Below are 10,984 nucleotides of genomic sequence, written 5' to 3'. Positions count from 1 at the left end.
AAAAAAAAAAAAAAAAAAAAAAAAAAAAAAATTTTTTTTTTAAATAAAATCACATGTGGACATATGGAGACCCTGTCTGAAAAAAGCAAAAACCCAGACCACGTCAAGTCCAGCCCAGGCATGTTGGCTCACATCTGCACTGCCAGCAGCAGGGAGGCAGGATTAGGACAGCCACTCCAAGTCTGAGGTCAGTGTGGGTTCTGTAGAAGGTTCCAGCCCAGCCAGGACTGCATGGAGAGCCAGCTTTCTCTTCCCAAGGGACTGAACTCCAGTCCTAGCATCAGAATAGCACAGTGTAGCACAGCACCTGTAACTCTAGCTCCAAGGCATCCAATGTCCTCTAGTCTCCAAATACCTGCATGCACACGGCCAACACCTATATGTACACATAATAAAAACTAAAAATAAGTCTCAAGAAAAATATTATAAATATACAGAAAAATGTACCCTAATAAACATCAACTTCCAGAATCAAAAAAGGTAAAGCCAGACAGTGGGGACACAGGCCTTTAATCTCAGAAGCAGGGGCAGGACAGGGTTCTTTCAGTTCAAGATGGGATCAAGTTCCCAGAGTTCCACATCAGCCAAGACTACCAGAGAAACCTGTCTTTAAAAAAAAAAAAAGAAGCCAGGCGGTGGAGGCGCACGCTTTTAATCCCGGCACTTGGCAGGCAGAGGCAGGCGGATTTCTGAGTTCTAGGCCAGCCTGGTCTACAGAGTGAGTTCCAGGACAGCCAGGGCTACTCAGAGAAACCCTGTCTCGAAAAAAAGCAAAACAAAAACCAAAAAACAAAAAAAAAAAAGAAAAAAAGGCAAAAACAAAATGACAGAAATATAAAGCATGACTAAAACAACATAATCATAATCAAATTAAGATCAGAAACAAAATTCTTTAATGTCAAGAAAAAGGTTATATAATAAATTTCAAAATAAAACTCAAATGAGAAAATATACACTACTTTCAAGGCACTTATATGTAGCTGATCTTTGCTACTTTGTGGGTTCTTCTTTTTCCCAACTTTTATTGCTCCCCTCTCCAGTTTCACCCCCTAACACTAGACAGGAGAGAAACAAGAAAGAACGGGGAGAAAAGAATTAGAAAACTCCCTGAATCTAATGTTTTTTCCATTTCTTCTTTGACCATGGCTACTAACATATCACAACCAACCTCTCTAAACACCACGCATACATATCCAAGTCACACCATTGCAGAAACTATCTGCAGCTGACAAAAACATGCCTCTGCTAGAGCAGGAGGCTGTGGTCAGTGCAATGCAGCCCCATACACCACACTTGGGATTAAAACAAAACCACTTTCTTTTAAGATTTCTATATATTTTAAAGAAAACAAAATTCAAGGATTCTCACTACACTTATACCATAGTTGAATGGGAAATTTATAACATTTGACATATGTATTTGAAAAGCATCATCTTGACCAGGCTTGCTGGAGCATACTTTAATCCCAGATCACTGGAAGCAGAAGCAGGAGTGACCTACATTGAGACTTCTAGGCCAGCCAGGGCCATATACAGACACATATTCAAAACTGAAAGGAACAGAAAAAAAGCTCAGCAATGGTGTTCATCCGAGCACCTTGGAGGTAGAAGCTCAGAAAGTAAGGGCTGGAGATGGATAGCTAAGTGGTAGGGCAACTGCCTAGAATTAGAATGTACAAGGCTTTTCAGACTGAGCTCTAAATATATGAAGATGCAGTTAGAAACAAAGGCAGATGTTTCACATATAAGGTGCCAGCACAATGAAGGCACCCATGGGTTATAAAAATTAACTTAAAATAGCAAGGCATTGTGGAGTACACCTTTAAATCCACCACAAAGACAGATCTCTAAGTTCAAGGCCACCCTAGTCTACAGAGACTCAGGACTGCCACAACTATATAGAGATATCCTGTTTTGAAAAACAAAAAAATCAAGTCAGGGCTGGGGGGTAGGGGTGTGCAAGGCTTTAATCCAGAGCTCAGGAGGCAGAGGCAGGTGCATTTCTGAGTTTGAGACCAGCTGACTATGATTTACCCAGCACTCTAGCAGAGGTCCAGTTTTGCCAGCTACAAATAGTTTCTGCAACTGTGTGGTGTGTGGAAATCTGGAAATTTTTCAGATGCTAAAGGCCCTGAGAGGCAGGTCTAGTGGTTGGTGGTCATTTCAGGAGGGTAAGTTGTAGTTTGTTATTCGTGCTCAAAGAAGAAACAAGAAAAATATTGTAAGATCCCTCTCTCTCTCTCTCTCTCTCTCTCTTTCTCTCTCTCCCCTATATCCTTCTTCCTTTCTCATCTAGTGATAAGGGATGAAACCAGGGGAATAAAGGGTGGAAAAAAGAAGAACGCACCCTTGTGTACCAAAGTCCAGCTACGCACTTGTATCCCTGGTACCCACAGAGTCAGGAAAGAGTCAGGGAATTGAAACCAGGTTCTGTGTAAGAACAACAAGTGCTCTTAACTGCTACACAATCTCCAGCCTTAGACACCATTTTATGAATACATTTTAAAAAGTCATTTTCCCTCAGATGGCATTGTACACTAATCCCAGCACTCAGGAGACAGATGTGCACAGCAGGATCCAGGCCAGACAGACAGGGGCACCTATAGAGGCCCCAGCTCAGAAAAAAAAAGGAATGTTAATCAGCCTCCTTTTTTCTTTTCTTTGGGGTAAGAAGGGGTGCTAGAATCAAAACCAGGGCCTCATATAACCTACACAAGCAGTCTACGACTCAACAATACCCCTACTCTCCTTTACTTTTAGTGAAAATGCACAAAGGTTAAAAAAAATATATTTTTGCCCTACATTAATACTTAACAATGGGAAACAACAGGTATTTTAGGGACAGGAATGGCAATCGCGTTTCTTCCAAGGAGATAAGATTGAGGGACAAAGTAGACAGTACTAGGAATGAGAACAATAAAGACAAGAGTGGAGCTAGGCAGTGGTGGTGCACGCCTTCAATCCCAGCACTTGGGAGGCAGAGGCAGGCGGATTTCTGAGTTCGGGGCCAGCCTGCTCTACAGAGTGAGTTTCAGGACAGCCAGGGCTATACAGAGAAACCCTGTTTTGAAAAACAAAAACAAAAACAAAAAAACAACAACAAAAAAAGAGTGGAAAAATGTATGGCATGTACACATATAAAGAAAATAATTAACAGTGCGGGGCTGGATCACAATAAGTACTGATGCAAGTTTGAGGCTAGCGTAGTCTACACACGGGGACAGGAAATGAATCAACAACCAAAACGTATACCCACAATTGTAAGGCTTGGGGTACTGAGAATTAAATCCAGGGATTCACACATGTAATGATAAGGAAACACTCTACCACTGAACCATATCCCTAGACCTTAGGGGAAAAACTATTTTTTGTCTGTTTTACTTTTTAGACAATGTCACACTACAAAGATACAAAACTTTAGACAGGGGTGACTAAGTGAGATGGCTCTTCAGTTACTAGCACGCATTGCTCCTCCGTTCCCAGCACCACATCAAACAGGTCCATGGACACCTGCATTCACAGTCACATACACATCCCAACATACAAGATATAAACTATGTAACTAAATTATCCAGACTGAGGAAAAAGAATCAAGGCTTAGACCTCACAACAGTGACAGCACAAGAAGAAAAGCTAACAATCTTAAATTCCCTGTGAATGAGATAAACAATGAGAAAAGCAATCTTGTAGCTTAACCTTTACAGTAAGAAAGGAATCCCAAAAGGAATCCCAAGAGGCAAATGAAACACCTGAGGTAAAAACAAACTAGCAACTGAGGAAACCTGAGGGAACTTGACTGACAACTTTGACACTACAGTTATATATTGTGTAGGGTTTGGTTGGTTGGTTGATAGGTTGGTTGGTTGGTTGATTTGTTTTTGTTTTGATTTTTTCAAGACAGGGTTTCTCTGTGTAGCCCTGGCTGTCCTGGAACTCACTCTGTAGACCAGGCTGGCCTAGAACTCAGAAATCCGCCTGCCTCTGCCTCCCAAGTGCTGGGATTAAAGGCATGCACTGCCACTGCCACCGCCACTGCCACCACCACCCGGCTGGTTGATTTGGTTTTTTTTGGGGGGGGGTGAGATCAGGTCTCATGTAGCATGGAAGTTGGGCTTAATCTTCTAATCATCTTTTGTCCACCTCCCAAGTGCTAGGATTATTAATGTACAGCACCACACCTAGCTTGGCACAATGGTTTAAATGTCAAAAATAGAGTCAAAAGAGGGAGAAAAAAAATTTAGATCTGTCACTGAAATATCAGCAAAATTACCTGTAGAAGATTCAAGCCAAATATAATAGTTTGAAGGGTAAATGAACATGTCTATTAGCCTCTATGTACTCAGGCTTAACGTTTTAACTGGATAAGTACTTAAGCCAGTACACAGTGTAGGATCTATCTATAATAAAAAGTATTAAAAGCCAGAACGACAGACGTCTATTTTTCACCTGTTCACAGTTTTCACTTTCTTCAAACAGGGCCCACCCACCTGCATCAGGGAACTGCTCTTACCCCTGACTCCAACTATGTAGTTCTACTGAGGGTTGCAATTCATAGAACCCTCCCCACTCCAGCCAGAGGGATGGTGGGCACATGATCCAAGACAGGTCAGAGTCCTTCTCAGTATTCTTCAAAAGAGCCCCTTTTCCTGGTAGGAGGGGCTGGGAAGATGAAAGCCAGAGCTGCCAGCAGTCATGGTTCCAGCCTCATGGAGAGAGTCTGTAGTATAAGAGAATGAAATCAACATGCAGAGAAACAGAGATAAGAGGGGAAGTCCTAACCCCAATAGAAGGAGGAAGAGAAAACAAATATACTAACAGTAAGATTAATTTGGCTGATGTAACTAAAGCCCAGATTTTACTCTGGGCTATACAATAGCTAGGACAAAGGGAAAACCAAGTGTTTCATGTATCTAACAAAAAGGAGAAGTTTTCCCAAATCCCTAAGGGTGAGAGTTTGTTATTGTTGTTGTTTTGTTTTGTTTTTGTTTGTTTGGCTTTTTTCCCCTGATGCTAAGCAACCAAAGAATTTATTATTCAAGGAATTTTATATAATAGTCACCAAAAGACAATTGGGTTAGTGTAGAGTGCCCATGATGAAAAGTGTGAACAGCAAAAGCAGATTTCAAATGCTATCATTTGTAATGACAAGTACTTATTTCTAAACCACTAAGCTAAGAGAATATAGAAAAGTACTCATATCAACTACTGTTCATTCTTTTACGAAGTTTACCAATGAAGGGGGAAAGATCAATGGTGAACATATGAAAGAAAGTAAAACCAAAGGGAAGATTCCAAATCATTTGGAAGTGGGACAGAAAAAGTCAAGTAGATCAGGACAAATAGAAGATAGATGCATCAGTTACTAAATTCTAAAGGTAGAGCTTCAAAGAAAAGCCTGATATGGTATCCTATGCCTGTAATATCAGCACTCAGAGGGCTGAGGCAGGAGATCTTCAAGTATCTATTGAATAACAGTGAGATGAAGCCACAAAGATAAAACTTAATGGACATTACAAAGGAAAGATAGACAAGTAGTAAAGGACTCTATTCACCATGTATTGCATAGTTTGGAAAATAGGAGATAATTTACATGCCAGCCAACACAAGATGGAGCGATTCATGTGTACAGCAATGGGCCATGAATATACGACAGTGTTTTCTAAAAGCAACCAAATCAATCCATCTCCTCATAACACAATACCAGGTAACTATCTCACTCCTGTCCTGAGAAATTGCAATGATGAATTGTCTAGACAGAGTAAACCAGAAAGAAATCTAGGCAGGTACCAGGCATGGTGGCACACACCTGTAATATCAGCACTGGTAAAACAGACACAGTTCAAGACTTACCTGGGTAAGAACTTAGAGCCAGCAAGAACTATACTGCAAGAGCCTGTCTTTTAAAAAAGAAAAGGTAAATCTAGAACACTAAAAACAGACACTACAAAAGGAACAATTATTTCAGAAAACCAAAACAAATCAAAACCTCAACAGATTTTCAATTAATGGAAGAATTAAAGTAAGGTATTACTTGGGAATAACAAAAGAAAGAAAGTGAAAGCTAAATACAAAATACTGAATAAATACAGTAGGGAGGTCCAAGGCCCAAACTCAAAAGCATATAAAAAAATCAAACAATGACTATAAAAATGAGCAAATTATCAAAGAAATAACCCAGAAACATTTTCTCTGACTTTCCTATTTCCTAATAAGAGTCATCAACTTGATTGAGTGTGTGCCAGGCAAGCACCGGTCAACACTTTAATCCCAGCCAGGACAGCAGTGGTAGGTACACTTGAAACCATTTGGGAGGCAGAGGCAGGTGGGTGGAGGCCAGCCTGGTATATAGGAGGTCCATGACAGCCAGGACTACCTATATAAAGACATCCTGTCTCAAATAATCACTAAAAAAAAAGTAAAGTATCAAAAGTAACCTGGGTAAAAAAAAAATCATGAAAGAATGTTCACAAATAACTAGAAACCAGTGGTGCATGGCTATAATCTCAGCAGTTGAGAGAGAATCAGGAGGCGAGATGGCCTCCAAATTCGAGGCCAATCTAGGTCATATGAACATGGATGGCAGAGTGAGACAAAAAGGGGCAGGGTCAGAGGGAAGGAAGAAGGTGAGATGAAGAGAAAGGAGAAAGAGAATAGAAAAGCAAGAGAGGAAGAAAAGAGGAGTGGGACGGAGATGGGAGCGAGAGGGGAGGGAAATAAATGAAAAAGAACACATTCAGTGGCAAACATGGGCTTAATATGCATAAGGTCCTAGGTTCACTCTCCAGTAACTCACACACATACAAAAGGCAGACCAGAGCAATAGAAAAGAAAAAAGAAAAAGTTAAAAAGAAAACTCTACCTACAGAGTACCATATGAATAACCCTGCAGAATTTTTGTTTTGTTTCGTTTTGTTTTGTCTTTTGAAATATGGTCTCTGTATGTAGTCCTGGCCATCCTGGAGCTCATCATACATATCAGGCTGGCCTCAAACGCACAGTTAGTTCCTCCTGTCTCTGTCCTCTCTGCCAGGATTAAAACTGTGGGCCACCACACCCAGCCTAACTATAAGGAGTTATAAGAGGAAGCAATTAAAAGATAAAAAAGGATTTAGCCTTGGGCTTTAAAGGGAACGTCTTATTTTTTAAATTTAGGGTTATAGAAATGGCTCCAAGAACAAAGACGCTTGCTAGCAATCCTGATGACCTGAGTTTGAGCGAGGGACCAGCATGGAACCTCTCTCAGTTGTACTACGACCTCTATGTATACACCAGGGACAAGCAGCACCCACACAGATCAAAAAGGACTTTGTAAAATGGAGGTGAGAGCTGGAGAGATAGCTCAGCGGGTAAGAGCACCACTGACTGCTCTTCCAGAGGTCCTGAGTTCAATTCCCAGCAACCACACGGTGGCTCACAACCATCTGTAATGGGATCTGATGACCTCTTCTGGGGTGTCTGAAGACAGCTACAGTGTACTCATGTATATAAAATAAATAAATCTTTAAAAAAAGGATTTGAAAATTTTTTTTATTAAATTGTAAAAAAGCTGACGTAAAAGGAGCTGGAGAGGTAGCTGAACAGTTAAGAGCACTGCTGCTCTTGCAGAGGGCCTGGGCTCCCTTCCCAGCACCACGTGGTGGCTCACAACAGCCTGCGAGTCCAGCTCCAAGGGAAGATCTGCTTTCTTCTGACCTGCACACACATGGTACATATGAACTAATGCAAGTACACACATACAAACACTAAAACTCAAAAGAAAGAAAGAAGAAAGAAAGAAAGAAAGAAAGAAAGAGAGAGAAAGAAAGAGAGAGAGAGAGAGAAAGAAAGAAAGAAAGAAAGAAAGAAAGAAAGAAAGAAAGAGAAATAAAAAATAAAGCACTGACCCAGGCAAAATGTGACTGCCAATTGCAACCCCAAATCCATTTCCTCCTTTCTACTAACAGAACCCTGGTTTTACTCAATTCATGCAATGGGCTCAGCTTCAGGAGTCCAGTCTGGAAGCTTATTCTTAGGAAGCATATGAAGGATAGCAGTGAGTTGAGTAAAGCGAAGACAATGTAAACGGATATCCCTTACTTGGAACATGCCCTACATTAGCCCCTTACCCATGGTTCCTTGTTCCTTTTTCCTTAAAACTTGGTTATTTTCAGTTTGTTTCAGACAGGATTATTTTAGCAACTTGGAGTGTCCTGACCTCATTACTGACATGAACAACCATTCCTTCACAAGCCACCAATGTGCCTACCAATGCCTATGGAGGCTAAGAGAGAGTCAGATACCCTGAAACTGGAACTACAAGTTACTGTGGATGTTGGGAACAAAGCCAAAGACCTCTACAAAAACAAAATACACTCATAGCCACTGAGTCACCTCTCCAACTCCAAACAACTTTTGTTTTCTGAGACAAGGTCTCCTGTAGCCAAGGTTTCTCATAGAAACCTGTGGAAGTGGGGGTGACGGGGGCGGGGGGAGATGGGGGAGACTGGGACGGACCCACATGGCAGCTCACAACAGTCTGAAACTATAGTACCAGAGGATACAATGCCATCATCTGGCCTCCATGGGCACTTCACATACATACATACATGGTACACAGACATAAATGCTCTTACGACTTTTCACACACAAAAAATAAGTCTTTTTAAGGGGAAAAAAAAAAGTCAGATGCATGCTTTAATCCCAGCACTCAGGAGGCTAAGGCCGTAAGTTCACAGTTAATACAAGTACTAGACCAGCCAAGGATACAGTGAGACTCTGTCTCACAAAACTAAATAACAACAAAAAATTAAAAATAACCTGAGAAACTTGACCATTCCTAAAACAATAAGATACCATAAAAGAAATTACATACTGAAAACTACAAATAAATCCATCTTCTCAAAAGTATGAATGAAAAAGTAGTGTTGTACAGATGGTTAAGGTAGAAAACTAATTCACTAAATAAGTATAAATATGAAGAGAGCCACCTTCCATAATATAACCACAAGTAAAAGACATGAAAAATGAAAGTCTCATATTCCTAAATCAGTTACAGAAAAAAATTTAATGAGGTAACAATATTTGAAAACATAAAGAAGATAGAACTTTTTTTTCCTTTTTGAATTCAGGGTCTCCCTCCGTAACCCATGGAGCTCCCTCTGCAGTGCTGCCAGCCCTCAACCCGCCTGCCTCAGTCGCCAGACTGCTGCCGAGATTACAAGTATCAGCCACCAAACTCTCTTAAATGATGCTCCCCCTCAAATGGAAAAAGGAGGCCAAGCCTTGAAGAAAACAGGCTGCCAACTGTCCACTGACAACAAACTCAAATGAAATCCTACCTCCAGCTAAACAGCTATTTCCCTAGAATTCAAACTAATACACAAAAGCAAAATAATGAAGTGCTTAAATACTAAACACTAATAGAGCCTTCTTATTACAATAACCGTAAACACACACGCCCCAAATTAAACTTAATTAAATGAACTTCAAATTAAAGGACAACAGGCTAGGAGTGCAGCTAGAGGGCCAGACAGTGAGGACCTGGCTTCAACTCCCAGCACTACAGGAGAAGAGACAGGCACAGCATCACTGCGCCTGTCACGGCACTCAGGAGCTCAAGTCTCACATGGGCAGGGCTGCAGCTCATTGGTAAAGCTTTGCTTCGTATGTCAGTGGCCTTGGGTTTAATCACCAGCATTTTTTCTAAAATCTAATACACAGACATACACCATTCCTGTAATACAAATTATACATATTACCCATCAGTGTAAATACATGATAATGCAAATACTGAACATAGATGACCTAAAACAGAGTAATACAACTTAAGCTCTTGGGAGGCAAAAGCAGGAGGATCTCTTTGAGTTTGAGGCCAGCCTGGTCTACAGAGCTAGTTCTAGGACAGCCAGGGCTACACAAAGGAAACCCTGTCTCCAGGAAAAAAAAGAAAATTATTATACTTTTGATTCCCCTCCCCCTTTTGGAAGATGTTTAAAACAGGGTCTCAGTAACTGAGTATAGAAAATAAACTTGCCTATTAATAACCTATGCTAAGGGCTTAAGAGGACCAGGGCCTGGTTCTCAGCACCACTACACAGCAGGCAGATTAGCTGTGGTAACTTAGCTCCAGAGAATCCAGCACCACTACACAGCAGGCAGATTAGCTGTGGTAACTTAGCTCCAGAGAATCTAGCACTATTAGTTTCTGTTGGCACAAGCTACTCAGTGTTCAAATCCAGAGGCCATACATATATGTAATAAAAATTAAAATTAAAATATAAATCTACTAACTAATCTATATTAACAGGTACAGGCCCATCATATCAACACTTTGGAGGTAGAACGAGGAGGTGGTCCTCAGCTATACAATGAGTTTTCAGTCAACCTAGGCTATGTGAGACTTTGTTTTAAATACGAAAATTATTTTTTTTCCTTTAGGTAGCTGTTTTAGTCACCAATGGGAGCAGCACTGGTTAAGAATACAGACTTGTTCTTGTATGTTCAGTTCCCGGCACCCCCATCATGCAGCTCAAATACCTGTAACTCCAGCTCCAGGCCTTTAAAAAATATTAAACTTAAGGTCATTCCCAGTTACATGGAGAAGAAGTTTTGTTTGGATTCCATTGTTGTCTGATTTGGATCTTTTGGGGGTTTTTTTTTGTTGTTGCTTGGTGGGCTTTGCTTGATTTTTGGTGTTGAGATGGAGTCTCACTCTACAGAAACCAGGCTGCCTCAAACTCAGCAATCCTCCATCCCCAGTTTTGGGATTACAGGCATAAGAATGGTGTATGTCCACCATATCTGACATTTTTTCCTTTAAAATATCTGCCCAAGCCACCTTCCAACTCAAAACCCTCCCCTCCCTCTACAATGCTGAAACATTCTACGAAATCAAACAAGCCTGTTTCACCATGATAAAAATATCAGGTCTTTTTCCCTTCTATTTTACATTTCGTTTTGATTCTTACTGTGTTCTCTCTCTCTCTCTCTCTCTCTCTCTCTCTCTC

The 10,984-nt window shown here is 40.8% G+C and overlaps 1 protein-coding gene across 11 annotated transcripts in view; it reads right to left on the bottom strand.

The window, feature by feature from the left end:
* The window catches only part of Mllt10 (MLLT10 histone lysine methyltransferase DOT1L cofactor), a 140,836-nt gene that overhangs the window by 120,179 nt on the left and 9,673 nt on the right, over positions 1–10,984 (bottom strand). For 2 of the 11 annotated variants that reach the window (XM_031369098.1, XM_031369101.1), the window contains exon 2: positions 4,510–4,716. The exons of the other annotated variants lie outside the window; for them this stretch is intronic. The gene's annotated coding sequence lies outside the window, so the exon portion shown is untranslated. The remainder of the gene's footprint in view (positions 1–4,509; positions 4,717–10,984) is intronic. 11 annotated transcript variants of the gene reach the window in all.

Source organism: Mastomys coucha, unplaced genomic scaffold (assembly GCF_008632895.1).
Source record: "Mastomys coucha isolate ucsf_1 unplaced genomic scaffold, UCSF_Mcou_1 pScaffold15, whole genome shotgun sequence".
Classification (NCBI taxonomy): domain Eukaryota; kingdom Metazoa; phylum Chordata; class Mammalia; order Rodentia; family Muridae; genus Mastomys; species Mastomys coucha.
Note: the sequence above shows the minus strand (reverse complement) of the source record. Positions and strands in the feature narration are given on the sequence as shown.